Consider the following 22,717-nt stretch of genomic DNA (forward strand, 5'->3'; position numbering starts at 1 on the left):
GGAACCTAACTTGTCCCCAAAACCATATCACACCAGCGAGTAAGAGGAAGGAATCAGTCCTGTGGGAAAAGGTAATGGAAACATGTCCAGATTTGGTTTGTGTTTAAGGAAGCAATAAAAGGAATAACTTTTAAACTTTCCTTGTGGTTGCAAGTTTGGCAGACATGCAGGAGTTGGCTTTGCAAATATCCGAAGAACCCACAGCATTTGTCTGTGTAATGCCCCTAGTATGCAGGCAGCCAAAGACCAATTTTGATGTAACCTAATACACATGGCAACCAAATAAAGGGAAACTGGATAGCGAAGGCTTTTTTGAATTTTCCATGACGGATCATTGGGATTTGAGAGTCACATGTATGTAAACATTTTTGGAGTATAATGCATATGCTAATGAAACCCAGTATTGATGATTCTGTTTTTATAAGGCACACTTCATATGCACTGAGAAATGTACCTCCCAGCTACTGTTTTTAGCCAAAGAGTTTATGGCTTGCATTTTTTCGCGCAGTACTGAGTGTGTTCTCTGTGTTTCCAAAATGAAATGGGCCAATGCCTCTTTTTCCCAGTGTAAATAATTCTGAAAGCATGCAAGAAAAAGCTTGGCGAGATCGATCTGGCCATTGTTCTGTAACCTGTGTAGAAGTGGAAATTCTTGTTCCGCCATATAAGCTTGGCAGAAACCTGCCTTTTTTGTCAAATGCTAGCAAAGTGGATATTCAGGGTAAGAAACAAAGGCACTTGTGCTCAGATTAGCTTTGAAGGCTTAATACATATCTACATGACAAATAGCAAAGTCTGATGGCAAGACATGCAGCAGCCTAAGCAAATGATAAGAGAAACGATAAGAATGATAAGAAGCTGAAATTAATTGACTGGAGCTTTCTGTTTTGGATGCATGAACGGGATTAGAATGATCAAGTGCAGTGTGATCAGAGCTCAGAATGTGGGTATTTTAATCAGACTGAATTCTAATAATTTAGAGGGGGCTGGTAGTGCTACCTATTATGAAGGTTGCCTGGAACTTCCCATTATATGACCCTTTTTTCAGTTCCTTATGACTTCACCAAATTTTACCTGTTTGGGCTGAAAATTTCCATACTGGGTTCCTGCCTTAGGCTGAATATATGTAATTTCAGCCAAAATGGTTCAGCCATTCCTGAGAACAAAGCTAGGGAAAAATAGGCTGTTTTGCCCATGTTCAAAATTTCTGAGGACCTTTTCTTTGAGAAGCTCTAGCACCCCTGTTTTTGGAACAGGGACTTGAAATTCAGGGGATCAGTAGCCTTCATGTCACTGATATGCCTTTTGCCATCCCTGTGAAACTTTGGCTAAATTATAAACCTTTGGAAAAAATCACAGTTTGCAGATGCTCACTAGGGGTTTTCTAGAGTTTTACTGCTAAAAACTCCAAAGACTTTGTCCTCACTGAGCATGTTCCAGCCTGGGCTGAGCAGGGCTTTCTCTGCAATTACAGGACTGGGTTACCGGGGACGGGGATGTGCCATGCCATGCCGTATCCTGGAACTGAAAGCGGGGAGCTTGTCTCTCCTGTGCTCTCAATGAACCCCCTGCAGTGCCCAGGCAGTATGGAGGAGGAAAATACCCGATCTGAATGCAGAAGGAACAAGAGTGGGATAGGGGAAGTAGCTTGGGACAAGGAGCCAGGGGGCCAGGAGGAGGACTGGGACGAGGATAACGGGAGGTGGGGGGAAACTGGGACTGACTGAGTTGGGGTGAGGGACTAACTGGGAAAAGAGACTGGGACAAGAAGGGTGGGGACGTGGACACTGATACTGGACAAGGAGCCCAGGGAAGGAGGCAAGAATTGAGAACCAGAGTGAATGAGGAATGTGTGTTGGGGGGAGAGGCAATGGAAGTCAGTGGCTGGATGGAGACAGATCATACAAGGGGCCAGGCTGGTGAGGAGAAGGGAAGGGGAGTGGGTAGATTGGAACCAGGATGAGTATGGAGGGGTAGACTAGGACTTGATGGGCAAGGAGACTGAGGAGTGGGGAGACTGGAGCTGGTTAGGGGAGGAGAATGGGTCTGAAATGAGGAGTCAGGTGTGGGGCAGAGACAGGACTGGTAAGGGTCAGATGGGAGGGGATGAGGCAGAAGGGGACAAGATTCGGGTGGGAGGATGGGCAGAAGAGTCTGGGCCCCTTAGGGCACACTCCTCTCCAGAATCTGGCTTGGAACCTACCATTCCGGAGCCTCACCGTTCCTCTGATGTCAGCAAATAGCTGTGGAACTCACTGGTGAAGTGTCATGTCCCCATCTAGTGCTGGTCCACTTCAATAATGACAATCTCTTACAGCTATCAGTTTCTGTGGCAGAAAAGAGTCCAAGTCTGATGAGGACTCATGTGGGTTTCACTGTCATGCCATATGATGGACTCTCTCTTTTTTTCAGAGTGCATTTTTTTAAAAAACCTAGGGAATTGCACACAAATTGCTATGTTCAGACAAGCTTAATTCTGGCATTTCCCAAATTTTGAGTGCTTGATTTTTGTAAGCTTAATCTTCTTTTTGTGTATTTTGTATGTGTAATATATATTTAATTGCATAAGGTTTAGTTTAATAGTTAAACTATACCATTAGGAGTAATAGATTATGGAATATTTTACTGTATGTTGTATATTTTAGACCTAAATTTCCCTGTTTCCCCTCAGATACCTGGTAATCTTTCACTCTTTATTACTGTAAATTATTAACATCAGATATGTTGAGAAATGATAAATCAGGTATTAAAAGAGCAACTTGTATACACCTCAAAAAGAGACAGTCATTTTCAAGGTTCAAAATATAGGTTTTGTATAAAGAAATTTTACAAAACCGAGGCTTATGTCTTCATGATTTTAAAATAAATGAATGAAAACATTTTAAGATGTTTTAGATTTAAACATGTGAACGTTGAATTTAAATGTTCCCCTACAGCACTTCCCAGAGAGTTAATTAAATCTAGAAAGTGAAACTGACCAATCAAGATGAGTGAACTGCAAAAAGTAAACAAACTGCATAAATATTCAAAGTAAATCCCATTAAGGGATAAAATATGACCGCACATATATATTTTTTCAAGCTTCCCTTTAAAGAGATGAATCATGCATGAATGCAAGTAGTACACTTTTCAATTGTCATCATGTACCTCTTTTATTAGACTTTGCCACACATTTAAAAGGCTGTCTCACACAATTTGGTTTTAGAGGGTTGAGACTTGTGCAGTACATTGCTTTTAGTACTCTATTTTATCAATAAAGCAAAGCGATGGCGTTGTGATTCAGGCACAGGAGCGGGAATCAGGAGTTTTTATTCTCATTGTGTGACTTTGGGAAGCCAGACTGAGAAAAATAATACTTCACTAGCTCACAGGGAGGTTGTGAGGCTGCCTTTTTGTCAGATGCTAAGCTACTACAAAGATAAGCTTCATCGGAAAACTTATGAAAAATCATGCTGATGTTTATCTTGCGTCTTTTACCTGAAAGTGCTTTAGAAAGTACCCTGCCCCTATGGCCCTCACACAGGTGTAACTCCTAATGATTTTAATTGAGGTTTTGCATTTGTTAGGACTATAGAATCAGTCCTGTGATATTTCTGGGGAAGACCGAAGAAGATCACCTGGACTTAAGGTAATACTGAGATCATATCTTCATTACAGAGAAGAATCACTCACAAGCCAGAAATGCTCATGTTGGGATGTGGAGAGAGTTACCCTACCAGGATGAAATCCACCTGCATACAAAGAGCCTGCATAAGGCAGTGGACAACACTAAATCCCAGTTAGACCCTGTGTTGAGAGGCCAGTGGTGCAAAGGGGGCCTTGCAAATGCTCTCCGCACTGGAGTGAATTTCCCCCAGGAGGATTGCTTCAGCTAAAACCAATCAGTGCTGGCTGGCTGCCTGAGTAGAGAGGCTCTGATCCTTTCCTGCCCCTAATCAGAGTAACTTCTAGGGAAAATCTCAGTCCTTTGCTATGGAGGAGCTCTTAGTGACTCTGTAGTTAGGGCTATGATTAGTTTTGCAGTTAAAGAGGGGATTAAAACAAACATGAATGAGTTTGCAAATAGATCTTGTGGGTCAGAATGAAGGTTGTTGAATAGTGTCATTAATTTTATTTTTATATATGTATATTGTTAACTGAATGCACCAGCTGTAAGGGTAATAGAACATTTATGTAGATCAACCTGTAATGGATCATTGCCATACCTTTTAAAGTTTTTATGTGTTTTAATTGTAATTATCTTGTTATGAGCTACATTAATAAAGGGGAACAAATTTAACCCATAGTAAAGTTGTTTTGGTTTGTTTGCTCTTTTTGTTGTGTGGAAATAACATTAATATGTAATTTCAAAGCTCCTGGGGTTTCAGCAATCAGTCCTTTGATATGCAGAAGTTAGATATGCAAAGGCTTAGAATGTGAACCAATCTGTCCTCTGGAAGCCAGTGCAATCTGAAACTCAACAAAGAGTATTTGTTCTAATGGCCCAAATGTATATCGCCCCCAGTCTGCGTGAATTCAGGTATTTGTGGCCACCCAGTCTGTTCTCAAATGCAACAGTTGTGTTGGAAAAGGGGTGCACACAGAAAATGAAGATGCTTTGAAAAAGTAGCCCTGAAAGGGACCTGCAAAGAGTTTACCAAAAAATATTGATTTGTCTCCTTTTTTGCTTCTTTGTGGGGTCCCAAAAGGCAATTTTTTTTTAACCTTAAAAATTTCAGGGGTATCAGTTCATCTCTGAAGGACCTGCTGAATCTATTTTAGGTACTCATATGGCCCCCATTACCGTTGTATCAGAATTCCTCATAATTATCCCCATATCATAAATGGGGAAACTGAGGCATAGAAATACTAAGGCCTACATCGGGGGAGGGGAGCCTCGTGAGTCACGTGCGGCTCTTTTACAGTTAAAGGGCAGCTTGCACAGCTCCCTATTTCCTCCTCTCCCCAATTCTCTGCATACCAGACTGGGGTGGGGAACTCGGAGCGTCTGCCTTATGGCAGGGTGGTGGGACTAGATGATTCTGCCCAGTGGGGAGGGGAGTCTCAGGGGGTCAGTAAGTTTGGCCACCCCGGGCCTAGATCTTGAAAGGTATTTAGGCACTTAACTCCCATTGAAGTCCGAGCCTAAGTGACTTGCCCTAGGAAGTCTATAGCAAAGCAGGGAATACAAGCTAGCATCCTAGCAAATGGACCATCCTTCCTCTCAAAGTGAAGGTCTCAAGGGCGGTATTTTCTGTTGTGTAACACCTTCATCGAAGGGAAGAGCTTTTCAATCTCTAAGAATTTTCCTGCTCAAACCTGTAAATCAGTCTAGAAAAAATAGTTATTAACAAAAGCAAACAAAATCAAAGAGCTTTAAACACGGACTAAAAATCTCTTTCCCTTTCAACGGTCCAGTGTTTACTTTCTGGACTCTTATGACTTAGAATCATAGAATATTAGAGCTGGAAGGGACCTCAGGAGGTCATCTAGTCCAAACCCCTGCTAAAAGCAGGACTAACCTCAGCTACATCATCCCAGCCAGGGCTTCGTCAAGCCACAACTTAAAAACCTCTAAAGATGGAGATTCCACCACCTCCCTAGGTAACCCATTCCAGTGCTTCACCACCCTCCTAGTGACAAACTTTTTCCTAATATCCAACCTAGACCTACCCCCCTGCAACTTGAGACCATTGCTCCTTGTTCTGTTATCTACTACCATTGAGAACAGCCTAGCTCCATCCTCCCTGGAACCCCCTTTCAGGTAGTTGAAGGCTGCTATCAAATCCCCACTCATTCTTCTCTTTTGCAGACTAAACAAGCCTAGTTCCTTCACTCTCTCCTCATAAGTCTTGTGCTCCAGACCCTTAATCATTTTTGTTGTCCTCCACTGGACTCTCTCCAACTTGCCCCCATCCTTTTTGTAGTGGGGGGCCCAAAACTTGACACAATACTCCAAATGTGGCCTCACCATTGCCGAAGAGAGGAGAATAATCACTTCCTTCGATCTGCTAGCAATCCTTATGATAACTACAACTGAAAAAGACTAGAGGAAAATCCCTCCCGCCCTACTTTTCAGTTTGGTTACATTTGGAAGGATTTCATGTACAGTCAATTTTGCTGTTTTCCTATATACTAAGGGCTTGTCTACAAAGAGACACTCAAGAAAATTAATCCATATTAACTAAAGGTGTGAATTTATAGTGGATTAATTAAACTGATTTAAACCCTAGTGTGCATGCTCTCATTCAGAATTAAAGTGGCCTTAATCCAGTTTAATTTAAATCAGTGCCAGAGTCCTCTCTAGACCAAAGCAGCTAGAATCGTGAGCGTTTAAAGGTGGCTTAAAGCTACTTTAGCTTCCTTTCCCCCTAGGCTGAGAATTCTGTGCTGTAACTCTTAAGACTGTCTACATGCAGAAATTTCCTGGCATAACTATACCGGGATAACTATTTCACTATAGTTATCAATGTAATCAATACTGTAATCAATCAATGTAAATCCTTACGTGGACGCTATTCTAGAATTAAAGTGATTTTATTTCAGGATCATTTCTTTGCTCTGAAAGGCGTAGCACAGAATTTCACCCATAAACCCTATCTATAATCATCTCTTGAGAGGAAGTTTGGGTCAAAGATCATTCTGGTTTGGGAATAAACCCATTATTTTTATTAGGTTGAAATAAGCCAAATGAAGTTTAAAAGGGAGGCAAATCATTCTTTAAGTCTGTCAGTATTGCTGTCTTTGCCACGTATCTGGACAAAATCAGAATAAGACCTCACACACAAAACTCAATTGTTTATCTTAGTTTGTAAACAAGCTTCCCGGTTTAAGAGCTTGAACAAGATGAGTAGCCAAAAAGACAATGATAATTAAGCAACTGCTGTTAGCAATGCTTTAGGAACAGTCTCCAAACAGTTCTTGTCAAAAGCAAGACATTTTTGTGTGGTAGTTTTAATCTTTTATTTTTCAGTACATTTTGTTTATTTCTCTAATGTGCTTCTCTTAGAGCATATTAACCATGGTCCGGTATATAGGTCATCAGTGTGGGAAAAAAAGAGTCAGATTAAAATGTGACAACATGAATCAAAAATTGCCAGTTTAAAATGAGAGATGGGCCTGAACTGAAACCAGGGATCCTCATGAACCCTAAATAATCTTCTCTCCTTGGGGTTTCAAACAGAGATGAAACCCTGGACCCATGCAAACATTCTGAAATATGAAGACATTTGGACTTTGAGACTTGGACCCATCTCTGCTACAAAGTTTTGTAAATTATTGCTGAGTCCACTTTGGTTGTCACTTGGAGCACAGTCCAGCTCCAATTGAAATAAACCGAAAGACTCCCATCAGTTTCAACGTGTATTTAATTGCGTCCTTAGCCAGGAAATATTTAGCTCTTTTAATCTTTCTACACGCTTTTAGCCCTTTTATTATTTTTGTTGCTCTTCTCCGAACTCACTCTGTTTTTTCCAATGTGTTTTTTGGCAATATGTTGCCTAGAACTGAAAGCAGTAGTGCAGATGGGAACAAAGTTTTGTATTTTTCACATGTAAGCAAGTGCCTGTACAGTTTTGTAGGTGCTGTTTTGAAGGCCACTTTTGGATCTTAAGATCATGAGCCATAGACTCATAAGCTGTGGCACAGCACATTGGTGGTAGAATGGATAACTTTATCAGGACATTTCATTATTCACTGAAGACTGCCATCACTGGTGGAGCAGAGACAGGAGCTTGATGGTGTGGCAATCGATGAGGGGCAATAAGTAGGACAGTGGATAAGCTATGAAGGGCTTATACGTGAAGAACAGCAATTTGTGCTTGATACAATGGAAAAGGGGGAGCCAGTGGAAGAATGCAAAGCTGGGGTAATGTGGACAAAACAACAAGCCGGGAAGATTATTATTATTATTTGTACTGCAGTCATCCCTAATCACTAGTCACAGATCAGGGACACATTATGCAGTGATTTCTGCAGAACTGCTTTGAATGGAGGGGGGAGGGAGGGGAAAGATAGCAGGAATTGGGGCCAGAAGGGAGGGTAAAGGCAGCCGTTGAAACTCGAAAGGATGAGAACCAAGAGAAGCGTTCTAAGCGTTCTAGCTGAGTTGTGTAGAAATACAGAAAAGGGAGTTAACAAGATTGCACTGGAAGATTAAGATCACCTGAGGCTTCAGTAAATGCCTGAATAGGTTTTTTTGTTGGTTTTTTTTTTTTTTTTTTTTACACTTGAGGTCGGGTTGTTCTCAGTTCCTGATAGATTTATGTAATCAAATTCGCCTCCTCAAAGAAATCTATTTTATGTACAGTTTTCATGCACCATAATTAAACCCAGGTCAGCCTTTAATACTGTATCGTGAATAGGAACCCCGTGACTGGCCAGTGAATGATCTTCCACCCCACCCCAGCTAAGCATGAAGTTGCAGGTTTTTTGGCAGGGGCTTTTTCTATTGTTAGCTGGCCAAAGACACATGTGTGTGTGTGCACACGCATGTGTGTGATACTGAAAGACGCTGCCTTAAAACAAATTGTAACCTTCTGGGTCTGTTTACGTTTCTGAAGCACATTCTTTTCCTTATCTGTGGTTAGACTGTCAGTGTTGCCCATAAAAGCATGCCTATAAAAGCATGACTGGCATGCTGTCCTCCTTTCCCACCCTCCCCGGGGAAGCCCATCCTTGGGCTGGTTCAAGGTGGAGCCTTAGTGTTTGCAGGAAAGAAATGTGCCAGAAATACAAACACAGTAATGGAGGGTTAAATGCACTCGGCTAATGCTTTGTAATCCCCAGGATTTGCTACGTGTGATCTTAATATAGCAAGTGAAGCTGCATTTGTTTGGGCTGAAGCAGGGGAAAAAAGAAAAAGGGTGTCAGCCTTCAAAAATACGTTTGGTAATGACTTCAACCTCTGCTGAGAAGAAACTTGCTCGCCTGAGTAGTTGTGACATGATGGTATTTCAGCACAGTGAGCAAGATTTGGCCCAAAATTTCTAATCATAGGTGTCACAGTTTCAGGGTAACTGCATCTGTATCTCTTCCTCTGTGGTCTACTCCAGGAATGCCCAGGTAGGGGTCAGCCTTTTTTATACCCAAAGTCCTTTCTTTGTTTCAGTCGCTGGAAAACCCAGCCAGAAACAGTACAAGCAAACCTCTCTGGAGAGGAGGGGATGATACGTCTCTACAGCTGTTTGGTCGCAGTGACTTACTTTAATCATCCCCCCACGGCCTGTTTTTAGTTCCTGTGGCACTGCGGTAACCTTCCCCAATGGAGTAAGCCATATGTAAGCGTGTGACAGATTTAATACAGTGATCCCTAAAGATACTGCTTGGAGTATCAGTACCTGTCATAGTCTGTATGTTTTCCCTTTCTCAAAACAGCAGATTCCATTTCTGGAGTTACTGACCTCAGAGATGTTTTAAGTTCAGCATCCAGGTATTACCACAAGCCACCCATTCATTTTAATTATGGGTTCCTGTTGTTTTGCTGCTAGTGTTTAGGAATGCTATCTTGAAAAGGCTGCATCAATGCAACTCGTCTCTTAAGTAATCCTTTGCCAAGTCTTTTAGTGGAAGACTAAGAAACAGATACTTCCGTATTGTGGAAGGCCATGTTTGCTGTTGTGGGAGAGAATCAGCTAGGCAATATGGCTTTTGCATCCTTAGCATCTATCCTAGTCCAACTTCCTTTCTAGTTATTATTATATCTATTAGGTAGTGCCTAGAGGCCTCAACTGAGCTTGAGTCTCCATTGTGCTGGGCACCATGCAAACATACAGTGAGAGACGGCACCCAAGAGTTTACAGTTAAAAAAGACAAGACCAATAAGTGATGGGAGGGGAAACAGAGGCACAGCAAGGTGAAGCAGCATGCCCAGCGTCACAAATCAGGTGAGTGGCAGAGCCAGGAAGAGAGCCAGGTCTCCGAATCCCAGTCCAGTGCCCTCTCCACTAGACAACACTGCCTCTATTCCAGTGCATCCCCAAGAATGCAAAGTGTGATCAGTTTGAATATTTACCTGGTGCCGAGCAAGTAGAGAAAAGGATGGCACAATGGGAGTCAGTGTGCCAGGTAAAAGGTTAATGGAGAAGGCAGAGAAGCAACAAAACCTTATTTGACAATGTAGATAAAAGTACAAACTGGAGGAATACCCTGTAAAGGTCCATTGCCACTCACCCATGTAGCTGGAATGCAGCAATGCAATTCTATTTAAAAGGTGTCTTAGGACAAATGTTGCCAGGTCCACCCTTTGCTGGGATGTTAACCCCCTCTGCAAATGACCATATAGACATCCCCCTGAAAGTCCATTTGACTGGAGTGAAATGGGAAAAATGACTCAGTCTGCAACGTACAGCTTAGGATGCGAACTTCACCCAAGTTTGTGGGAGCTGGGATTTGAGGTTTTGTTTTGGTCCTGTCTGCTAATGCACTAACTCTGCAGAACGCTAAGATAATGTATGTAGAAAAGGGAACAAAACTCCTCTGCTTGAGAAGCAATGCCATCCTCTGAGATTCCCAATAGCATTCTTCTCCCTCTGTTTCCCAAGCTGCCATTTTATAGTCTTTGTAAGTGCACCTGTGCAAAGGGAGGAAGACGCTGAGCCAAGATTAACTCCTTGTTCACTAGGAAGCAGATAGTGCCCCAGAAACCTGTCACAAACCATGATAACAGTAAGGCCAACCGCAGAGTTCTGACCTTGATATGAACTTCCTCAATTTGGGGGAGGGTAAGGGTAAGTACAACTCGCTCTTGTACTCATGCCTATTCTTCACCAGCATAAATCTAAATACCCTTTCAGTGAGAAATACAAAATGTGAAGGAGCAGCATAGATCTATGGGGGAAAAGAACTCTGCTTTAATTCTACTTTCATATCTTCCCAGTTGTGCTGTCCGTCGTGCTATATAAGCCACTCATTAGGCGCTAAAATATTATCAGTTCCATTGTTCAAGAGACCTAATGAAATATCACACTCTGATTTTCTTTACTTCATATGCTTCTCAGATGTCGGTCATGTGCTTGGCCAAAGATCAGCAGTGATCCAGGATCTCTGGTGAAAGCAAACTTCAAGTCAGTTATTGATTAATTTCATATTATCGCTTATAATAGATTACTAATCCACAGGTGGTACTGTATGCATTCTGCACTGCCAGCATTTCTCTAACTCCCTCAGTCATTGGAAACCCTTGGAAAGTGATAAGGCTGGGTCAATGTCATCCTCTGACCCTTAAACACCCATCCTTTAAACTTTTCCTTCTGCTCAGCAGAGGCTTATGGGAATTTAAACATGGACTCGTAAGATCTTTGACATTACATCTTCTCCCAAAGATGGCATCTCAACCTGTGCATCTGCAGCTCCTTCTCCGCATTAGTGGGGGCACTCGTGGGCAAGTCCGAGGGAAGAGCACCACCTACTGAACTGTCAGTATCTTTAGGGTAAAAGCAGAAGTCTGTAAACACCAGTAGAACTAGTTGAAAGCACACAGTTAAATACAAACTCATCAGAATAAGCCTATGTAGGTTGGAGCTTACGTTGGTATCATGAGGAACTGCTAGAAGAAAAAGAACGACAAGTGACTTTATACTAATTACATGAGATCTTGGAACTTTTCGGAATAAGCTGCTTTAGTTTTGCCAAAAGCTTCCCTTTCACCAACATAGATCTATGCTGCTCCTTCCGATTTTGGATTGCTCACTGAATGGATATATAGATTTAGGCTGGTGAAAAACAGGCACAAATATCGCAGTCGGTATTAGCCAGCCATTACTACACAGAGGTATCTGAGACACAACGATTCTTCCTCTACATAAAGGAATCTTCCTACCACTCTTCACTCCCTGTTTATTTTCTTCTCCTACTCCCAACTTTGTGCCTTCTTCCACGCTGCCCTGTGCACAGAACAACCTCCCACCCCCCTGCACTTGGCCGTCTCTCTCTGTTTATTCAAAGCATTATTATTAGTCATTAGTATTGCAGTAGCACCTAGAAGCCCTAACCCAGATAAGGGCCTCATGATAATAGGCACTGTACAGACAGTTCCTGCCCCAAAAACTTTACAGTCTAAATAGATAAAAAAGCCAAAAGATGGGAGGAAAAACAGGATAGAAAGGTGAAGTGATTTGTCTAAGGTTGATAATAGAGGGGGGACTAGACCCCAAAGCGCTTAAGGGCACTCTAACCACTGAGCAACACTGTCTCCCCTCTGAGATGTAATCTCTTCTGTGATGGCCACAAGTTGTGAGATCATCTCTATTAATGCTGGAACAGTGGTGATTTCTTTAGAGTTAAGGTTGAAGGCAACTTTCCAGTACAAATCCAATAACCCTCCAACTTGTTTCCCCTCCATTCCCCAACCCAAATCTTGATGTAACCACTAGACAACACAGCCTCGTTAGACCAAACTGCTTCATTGCGTCATATCCTGGGACAGGGCTGTCACTACAGATTCTGCTGCTCCAGGCAAACTAGCCAATAGCTGCCCCAAACTGAACATTCTGCAACGCCCTCATATTTTGCAGCCTTAGGCAGTAACTTGATTTGTCTGTGTAGTAGCTCAAGCGCTATGCTGGGATCTTCGCAGTGAGACTGAGAGGAGTAAAGCCACACACACACTTTTGTTGAGGTCTGCCGTGGCGTTTTTCACAATGTGAAATGTCCTGTTACAGGACTCGCCTTTCTCTAGAAAAATCTGCCTCAGGCTGATTCAGCTAAAGGGAGGTATTACTTCCCCCGTGTTATTTTTAACACAGCACAATGAACGTTATTATATCCTCTGCTGGGTCTGGGAAGCATGAGTGAGTGGGTGAAAGCAAGTCACAAGATTTACTTGCTAGACTGATTGTTTGATTGAATCTTAAACATATATAGAGAGAGAGATAAGATGGTAACGCCTCAGCTGCTGCTGCTGCCTTTCAGGTTTCGTATTCCTCTTTATTATCAGAAATGCAGGTCACAGAGCTTAAAAAGAATCCCGGGTTTCCTGAGATCGACCCTTAAAAAAACCAGCAGGAGTAAATGTTTTTATTAGCCCTGCTCTTCTGTACTTTTTATATCAAAAGTGCCCCTCAACTTATTGATTTTTCAGGCACATTTTAGTGTTTGCAAAAAGCAAAATGAAACACGCTAGACTGGAAAATGCCTTGGTGGGACCGAAGGCGTGTCGCTTAACAATGTTTATGGTTAACAGTGTCATGCTGCAGTTTCACTCTCTGCCATCATCCTGCAAACATGGCTGCAAGGTTCATCTTTTGTATTTATTATTAAAAAAAACCAGCCAAACCCTAGGCATGCCATGTCTTGCTTGTTTTATAACCCTGTAGCGAGTGACTGGACTGCTGGTGCTGAAAAATATGGCAGCAGTTATCAGAGCCCCACTCCCTCTGTCTCCTTGCCCCACCTACTCCCTTCCACCTTGCATGGTCCAAGTGAGCAACCGAGGCAGGGAAGGGTCTAGAGAGAGGATGAGGGAGGCTGCTGTGGAAGGGGATGGAAAAGGAGGCCCAACGCTTCCCTTTTCCACCACCACCTCTCACAAGACAAAACCAGGATATGGTACAGGGCAAGGTGGGAGGGAGTGGGGGCTGGGCTATTTTCTCACGGCCACGACCTCTGCTTTTCTCTCACGTGCCTCCTGCTGCTGTCTCTCTCCAGCTGTACCCCTGCCACCCATTCACCTCACTCATATCCCTCACCCCCACCATTTCCCCCTTGCCAACTCATCCTCCATCCTGTTCAGAACTCCCACCTCAGTGCCCTCCAGCCCACCCTCAGAAGGCCCCTCCCAACCACCCTCAGGCTCAAAGTCCTCTCCCGCCTCCTCTTCTCCAGCCATTTGCCTCCTAAGCTCAGGAAGCCCTCCTCCAGTCAGCTCCTTCTGCCCCCAGCCGGAGACCCCATCCCCAACTCCTGCCTTACCCGTGGCTGTGGCTGGAGAAGCAGCCGGGATGCGCAGAGGCCTGGAATTCCTGAGCAAGGCCTGCTGCTCCAAGCCTGGGGGCAGCACAAAGCAGCTCCAGCCCCACGAAGCGTCCCCAGTGGCAACAGCTGGCGTGGCACCACTGTATAGCAGTGATTCCCAACCTTTTTTGCTGGAGGGCCACAGATATCACTTTTACAACCCCGAAGGGCCGCCAGTCTCTGCCAGCAGGTCCCCCCCACTGCAGCCAGACGGAAGGAGTTCGGTGAGGAGGCTGCCTCTTCGCCGATCTCCCGTCTCTCTGGCTGCAGCAGGGAAACCGCGTGCATCCTGTAACCCCGTGCACTCCACCTGGGTCCCTAGGCAGTGGCTCCCTTCTGCAGCCAGGGGGTGGGAGATCAGTGCTCCTCTCCCTCTGGCTCCAGCAGGGACCCCAGCGCCTAGGGATCCAGGCAGAGTGCTTTGCTCTTTGCTGAAGCCAAGGGAGGGGAGCACTGATCTCCCATCCCCTTGGCTTCAGCAAGGAGTCTGCACCGATCTTTTAGCCCCACGGAAACGTGCTCGGCCTGGTCCTTCGGCAGAGGATCCCTTCTGCAGCCAGCGGGAGGGGAGCCGCGGGCCATTCTGAAAGCCCCCGCAGGCCACTTTTGGCCCCCGGGCTACAGGTTGGGAACCACAGTTGCATAGCAACCACATCACAGATACAGCCTGGGGACAGAGCATCAGCTCCCTCAGCTAGAGCCAGAGCCTTTGAAAATCTGGATCCCGCTGAAAGTGCTGCACATTTGGAAATCTGAAGAGCAATGTCCATGATGGGGCTGACAGCTCAGACATCGATGGTGGGGATTAGCCTCACTAAACACTGGCCTCCCCTGCCTGTCACTGCAGCTTGTCAGGATGCTTCTGTGCTATTGCTGAATGTGCTGACACACAGCTGCTCACGCCGCTAGGGGCGACTGGGGGAACATGCGGGCTGTGCTGCCAACATACCTACCTGGAATGCACCTCTGGGGCTGCCCAGCGCTCACCGTGCAACCAGTGGAACCGCCCGCTTTGTTCCTGCGCATAATGGCTGAGTCTCATGCATTGTGGTTAACAATACACCACTCAGTTCCAATGGGGTGGACCTGGCCTGTCCAGCGGCAGTCTGACGACCATAAATCCATGGTACGCCCACATCTTGAATACTGCATGCTGTTCTGGTTTCCTCATCTCATAAGAACAGAAGAGTGGCCAGCGTGGGTCAGACCAATGGTCTGTCTAGCCCAATATCACGTATGCCAAGAGTGGCCAGTGCCAGATGTTTCAGAGGGAATGAACAAAACTGGGCAATTATTGAGTGATCCATCCCCTGTTGTCCATTCCAAGCTTCCAGCAGTCACAAGTTAAGGGATACCCAGAGCATGGGGTTGCGTCCTTGATCATCTTGGCTAATAGCCATTGATGGACCTATCCTCCATGAATCTCTCTTTTGAGATGGGACAATTAGAATTGCATGCAGTATTCGAGGTGTGGGCATACCATGGATTTACATAGTGGCACTCTGAGAGTTTCTATCTTATCTATCCCTTTTCTAATGGCTCTTAACATTGTTACTTTTTCTGACTGCTGCTGCACATTGAACAGATGTTTTCAGAGAACAATCCACCATGACTCCAGGATCTCTTTCTTGGTTGGTAACAGCCAATTTAGACCCCCTCAATTTCTATGTATAGTTGGGACTATTTTTTCCAATGTGAATCACTTTGCATTGATCAACATTGAATTCCATCTGCCATTTTGTTGTCCAGTCACCCCATTTTGTGAGATCATTTTATAACTCTTTGTAGTCTGCTTTGGACTTAACTATCTTGAGTAAAAATGATCTAAAAAAAGATATTTTAGAATTGGAAAAGGTAGAATGATTAGGGCTGTGGAACAGCTTCCATATGAGAAGAGATTAAAAAGACTGAGACTGTTCATCTTAGAAAAGGGATGACTAATGGGGATATGACCCAGCGCTTGGGGCTACACCCAGTCCCCCCCAGTCATAGTCCAGGAGGTCTCCAATCTTGGTGACTCCTGCCAGGATCAGCCTCTGGCACACTGGGTGGGATTGGCAAAGGAGGGAGGGTGGAGACTCCGCCATCTAAGGATGATCATGAAAGGCAAACCTGTAAGCCACACTGGGGGTGAGTGATTTTTTTTTTCAGGCTGGCTGCATTTCTTAGTTTGGTGAAACTCTTTCAAAACAATGGAAAACAATTTTTATTTAACTGTACTGGCAAAAAAAATCCAGTGAGAAAGTTCTCCTGAAGCCAATTTAGTTTCCAGAGAATATCTAATTTCTATACATTTAGTATTAAACATTCCTCCACCTACCCCTGAACTCCAGTTTAAATGAATGCTAATTGCTACCTTTTGACTGCTTGATACTATCTGAGATTCTAAATGAAAAAGAAGAGTCTTGGAATTGCATTTTGCATCTTTTTTCCTCCCAGCAAGGATTTGCAAAGAGGGCAGCTTCCAGCATTCTACCCTAGGGATCTCGGGGACAGTTTGCATTATCCAGGGATTTCAATATGCGCAATTCTATCCCATTAGCTTCAGGTTTTGTTTCCACAAAAATGATATAATCATCGTAAGCAGCATTTTTGTGTGGTATTGTGAATGCCATAGATTCACATGATAATTCACCGAAGCATCTGCTCCTCCATATTCAAACTACCCCAACCTGCATGTGTATAGACTTAGCTACTAATGACTCCTCATTTGGGATGGGTGAAGAATGGATTGCTCAGAAGGTTGCCAGTGAAATATGGAATATTTTAAATGTGGCCCAGCTTGGTAGTGTCTGAAAGATCTTGGCTTTTGAAGGCTGCTCAATGGTCTTGGTCAGGTAAGCTGGTAGATTCAACCCACTTTCTAGAGGACAAAAATACTTTGCTTGGAACATGCGGTCAGAGGCCTGGAATGCCTTTGACATTCTCCAAAGGTGCTGCTATGTGGTAGTCATTTGGGGAAAGCCTGATGCCTGGAACCTGGAAGCAGCGTCAGGACACTGGCTGAGAGGTCTTGCCTTCTTTGGAAGGTTAGTGGCTTTCACACCCGGCAGCTGATGTAAACACAACCGCCTTTGGACTGAGAATTTAAACTGAAATCATTTGCTTATTTAAAGAAAAGAAATCAGACTCGTTCAGAATGGTGCACCGAATCTCTCCCTGACTCTGCAACCAGTGCACTTACCCCAAGTGTGCGGCCCTGGCTATGCTGAGGACATAAGCGGCACTGGCGCAAGCTCTGTTTTACACCACAGTGGCGTGCACTGCTATGGGCGGGGTCAAACTGGGGGGTGGAAGAAAGGTGTTCCAAGCTCTCGCCACAAAATAAGCTCCTCCTCCTGCAGCAGTTGCCAGAAAGAGGCGCTGCTTGCGGTGCATTATGCCACTGTTTGAATTATGACCGTGCGAGCGCTCTGGCCGTCGCTGAGCTTGGTTTCTCTTCAGTGGGGTTTGAATAGACCCATGGGGTCTATTGGACTCTTTGGGCTTGACTTCTTGACTGTGGGGAAAAAAAAAGTCAGTGGTGGTGTCTCCCAAGTGCCACCCACTCCTGGTGCCAGCATGATGCATCACTCCTAGCAGATTGCACAGCTCTGCCATCTTCCACTCCTATTTGATGTGTTTTCACAATCAATGTTGGCATTGAAATGACTGGTACCAGGTATCTGAGTTAACTTCTCACTGGGATCACTGGGGTAGTTCTCACCTCTCATCTGTCATTCTGGGCACAGGCTCCAGGTTAACCTCAAAACGTGAAGTGCGTGTTTCTTCTTCACAGCTGTAACAGCTAGACACTCAGGCCAGGACTACAGTACAGACCACAACTGTGTCGGGCAGGGATGTGGAGAGGTGTAGTTGCTGGCCAACATAGCTCTACCAGCAAAAGCCTCTACTGTAGAAACAGTTATACCACCAAAACTGGAATAGTTTGTTTCGCTTGTGGAGCGTGGTTTACTATACCGGCATGATATAGCTGTGCCCACACGAGCAGCCGTTTGCTGGTATAGTGTACTGCTATTTCTACAGCGGCAAAGCACTCCTAGTGTAGACACAGCCAGGCTATAGCTATGTCTACACTGTACCGTTAGCTTAGGTGATAGGCAGCCAGGTTAGCCTAGCCTAGATGCGAGCATCCTCCCAGCAAAGCCCTGCCTGCATTGCTGTGTCCACACTGTTTCTGCACTTGCCTGTGTGTGTGTGTGTGGGAGGGGGAATATCTCGGTTATTTTGTGCTGGGACATTCTAGGATTCTTTGTTTTAATTGCAGATGGCTGTGTCGTTTGGGGGAATTATGGGAAAAGCATTGGAGGACAATCAGCACTTAAGTGATTTAGCCTGTGTCCTTACTGCAAAAGTGGGCAGGTTTCAGCTTGACTTAAATCAGAGTCTGGTTTATAACCTATGCCTCCAGCCAGGTCAGCAAACCTAGGCTTAAAGCACCTCCAAACCCAGGTCAGAGGTTCTTCTGCATGGACAGTAAGGGGGCTAAGGTAAAACCCAGGTAAGAGCTGAGGTTAACATACCCTTACTTAGATTCTAGAGCACAAGAAGGCAGATTGGAATCTGAACTCTAGGTGCAACTCGGTACAAATGTCCTCAGTATAGATAGGGCCTAAGTGAAAAGAGAATCAGAATGCAGAGTGAAAGACTTTATTTACAAGTCTAGTTGCTGTTTAGCTTTTTGGTAGTTCAGAAACCCGCGGAATGTCTTCACCATTTGCTAAGACTGGAAAAAGAAACAGGTGCCAACTGGATCAGAAGTAAGATACATGTAGGGGGACAGTTAAACAAATAAGGAAGCACAAAAGACAAGAAATTGCAGGGGAAGGATTCCAGGTTTCTTTATGAAGTTTCCTCCACCTCTGTGTTTCAAAAAGCAGTCATGAGTTGCTATGACACACAGAAAACAAAAAATTCTAGTTACATTCCCTTGGAATCTTACTGTGCAAGTGCATTGCTTTCAAGTCACAGGTTTGCTAGCCTGTGCCAACAACACTGGACCTTGTACGGGTAATAAAATTGGTTTCAGCTGGAAAGTTTGTTTTCCTTTCAACAGACAAATGGGGGCAGTTGACAATTTAGCAGTCAGCGCACCCTCCCCCTCCTGGTACTCGAGTGTGAAAAGCCTTAGGTATGCTCTTTGTGGAAATGGAGCATGGCAGGGAAGTTTTGACAAGCCAATAACTAGCTTTTCACATGCACAAAAGAACAAACACATCAACCCATTCTCAGAGAACCTCAGTAGCCGCCTTATGCATCCCAAGATCCAGTTTGAAACTGCCCTTTTTTCTTTGAAAATTAACTCCAAACACTATGTGACCTGTCCCGTGCCCAGGGTAGCCATCTGAAAATGCCAAGGTCAGGGCAGGCTGTAGAAAGGGAGCAGATTCTCCCAGCACTGGTGGGTGGTACTGAAGCCAGACTTCCCAACCAGCCACAAACTGCGCTTCTGAATCACCACAGAAGCCAGTATACAAATGCACACAGCCCCCTTTACTGCATTTCAGTTTCTGGCTCTCAATTAGCCACTGGGTCCAGTAAACAGACCAGTTATTTAAACTCTATGCTCTTTACTAAAAAGGTTCCCTCTGACCCCGAAGGGTCAGCCACATTACCAGATCAATATAAGTTTGGATCTTACCCAAAATACCACGCTGTCAGCCAATCCTTTTGTAACTAAAACTAAAGGTTTATTATAAAAAGAAAGAAACAAACCATAAGAGAAATGTTAAAGGATTAAAGTAATCAGATACATACAAATGATTAGAAGTCTATATACATCAGGTTTCTAGAAGAATTGTAGAGTTGCAGGCTTATAGAGTTCCTCTGGCATACATCCAGTATCTGGATGGGTCTTAGTCCTTCAGTTCAGTTGCAAGTGAATTAATCCAGAGACAGGTATGTGTCTGTAGCTGAACAGGAACAAAAGACAAAATGGATTCTGTGGCTCGGCCTTATATATCCTTTGGCCCTGGCCATGCTGTCTTGTGGAATATTACAAGAACTAAAATGGAGTCCAGAGTCACATGGGCCAATCCTGGTAACTCCTCATGTATGCCTTTAGTTTCTTCCTGGGCCCCTTGCATCTGTGAAGGTTTTGATGGCCATTAAACGGGCTATTGTTCTGCGGCCATCCTGTTCAGGGTGTATCTTAGACAGCACAGTTTGAAACACAGATACATCAAATATGTCCATAACTTCCATAAGAAATATAACACATGAACATAAGTATTGTCATCTTACTCAGCACATTACATCCTTTCTAACAGTACCTGACATGGCATATCTTACATGAATCATTATGATTTTGACATATTAATGTTACACAATACAGTAAATGCCCTCCCCCCCAAGCCAGCCAGCGTGACACACTACTTCATGCATCCCCCTCTTTTCTGCCCCCAACTCTTCCTTAGTTGCCTTGACTTCAATGGGTAATTCCAATTTAATAGCCACTATCATATCCATATCCAGGTATCAGAACAAAAACGAATCTTATCATCATAGGATAGGAAATAAAGAGAAAAGCACAAACAAAGTTAAATGTCAATGGGCTATAGACAGCCAGTATGAAAAGTAGCACTGGGTAGGCTCAATGCTTAGTTGCATAACACTAGGAAAACAAGATAAAAACCTTGCACATTAGAAAGTCCCGGCTCTGACTCAGCAGCTGTATGCTGTCTGTCCTCTCAGAGATTCAGTGCATTTCTCCAGAAGCGTGTCTCAGCAAAGTGTATGACACCTCACCTGTCATGTGCTTGTTTCCCAATTTTGTACAGCTATGGATTGAGTCACGGTGGAGTAAAGCTATAGAGTTCTTGTTTCAGCCCAAGGTAACTTTGAATTCATCACAGGAGCTGCCTCTACTTGAGTTTTATGTTAATCATGTTTCTTTTCCTTCTTACAGAGTTTTCAAGAATCAGTACAATCAGTTTGGCTTACCAAAAAGAAAATTGAGAGGTGACTTGATTGCAGTATAGAAGTACCTTCACAGAGAGACAATACCAGGTATACCAAGGTATCGGGGCTCATTAATCTGTGGGTATGAAGTATAACAAGAACTGACAACTGGATGATTAAGACAGATACATTCAAATTAAACACACATTTTTAACTGTGAGGGTGATTAACCATTGGAGAAGAAAAGTATCAAGGAAAGTGGGGGATTTTCCATCTCTTGATATCTGCAGATCAACCGTGGCTGTCTGTCTGGAAGATATGCTTTAGTCAAACACTAAAACTTTAGTCAGAGTTATTGAGATCAATACAAGGGAAGCTGGGGGCAGGTTTACGCTACCTCTTAAGTCGCTGTAACTGATGTCACTCAGGAGTGTGAAAAAGACATCCCCTGCCCGAGCGACGCAAGTTACAGAGACTTAGCGCTGTCCACACCAGCCCTATGTCAGCCCTCAGTCTTTCACTGTAAGGCATTGTCTTCAGCCCTCAAATTATTTTTGTGGCTCTTCTCTTCACCTTCTCCCATTTTTCAACATCCTTCATTCATTTGCTGTCTGACCTTCAGCAAGTCACTTAAACTCACTGTGCCATTGGTCTCACCAATGCTGTATATAGAGGTAACAATCACCTCCCAAATCCTACTTCCCTGTTTATACATCCAAGAACCACATTAGACCTTTTTGCCACAGCATCACAGTAGAAGGTCATGTTCAGGTGGTATTACTGTCTTAGCCAGCATGCCAGGGATTGAACGGGGAGCCTCCAGCACTAAAAGCCAGCACGACTACAGCGTGAGCTAACGAGCCAAGCCTCTATCAGCACCCGTAACAGCCCCTGCAGTTTGAGCCCAGAAGCGGGCAAGCAGCACACACTCACCACTGCGTTACATTTGCAAGTTTACTGGTAGCCTTGACTTTCCCTTATCACATGAGGGAGGTGACTGAGTGGAACCTCATTACCCGGCCGGAGTGTTAAGCCCACATTCTACTGTGAGGCGTGCTGGCTGGCTTTTCTCCTCAGGTACCTTTGCAGGTTTGTCAATATTTTTGTACTATTCATGGGCGGAAGTGTGGCAAAGTTCACACAAAGCCCCATTAAATAAAGAATGAAAGACCTGTGAAATTCCACAACCTCCTGCCTCCTTTCCCTCCCAGTCGCACTGCCCCGTTTCAGAATGCAGAGAGCACTTTAAAGTTCTTTAAATCATTTTGAGCAGGCAGGGTGGGGATCCTGGCCCATGAACACTGGGGATCATTTGGTGTAGATTTGTGCTGGTACAAAGCACCGTGCGGTCATTTATTATTAGAGAGGCGATGGCGAAAAATGGTGAGACACAACGGCGCTGACTCGCAGCCTGGTTTAGGGGGTCTATGAACAAGAAAGTCCCTGCCAATCAAAGTGGGACTTAGCTCAGTTTGATGAAATGCCATCTGGATATTTAAGTAGAAAATGCAACATTGCTGAATATTTGTGGGCTACAAAATGAAATGTATTATGTTGTTAAATGCACTCAGAATATTGGACTTTGGATAGTCAAGCATACACTCCACTGATCTCTCTGACAACCATAAATTCACATCCGTTGGCAAATATTTAAAGAAAGGGGTAGCAGACAGTGTAATGTTCAAGATTTTGGAGTGGCTGTACAGTACTTGGTTTTCATGGCTGCAGGGTGTGCTGTTTATGAGGGCAAGGCACCAAATTTGTCAGAGCAGAGACAATGTCTCAGCAGAGAATAACGCATTAGGCTGCCAAGCTCTTTGTTCCTGCAGGATACTGGTTTAAAGATTTGCTGACGCCGTACGGAATACGAGGAAGAAAACATTCCATT

This window comes from Emydura macquarii, unplaced genomic scaffold (genome assembly GCF_026122565.2).
Source record: "Emydura macquarii macquarii isolate MOO-44397 ecotype Brisbane River unplaced genomic scaffold, CSIRO-AGI_Emac_v2 contig_369, whole genome shotgun sequence".
Lineage (NCBI taxonomy): Eukaryota > Metazoa > Chordata > Testudines > Chelidae > Emydura > Emydura macquarii.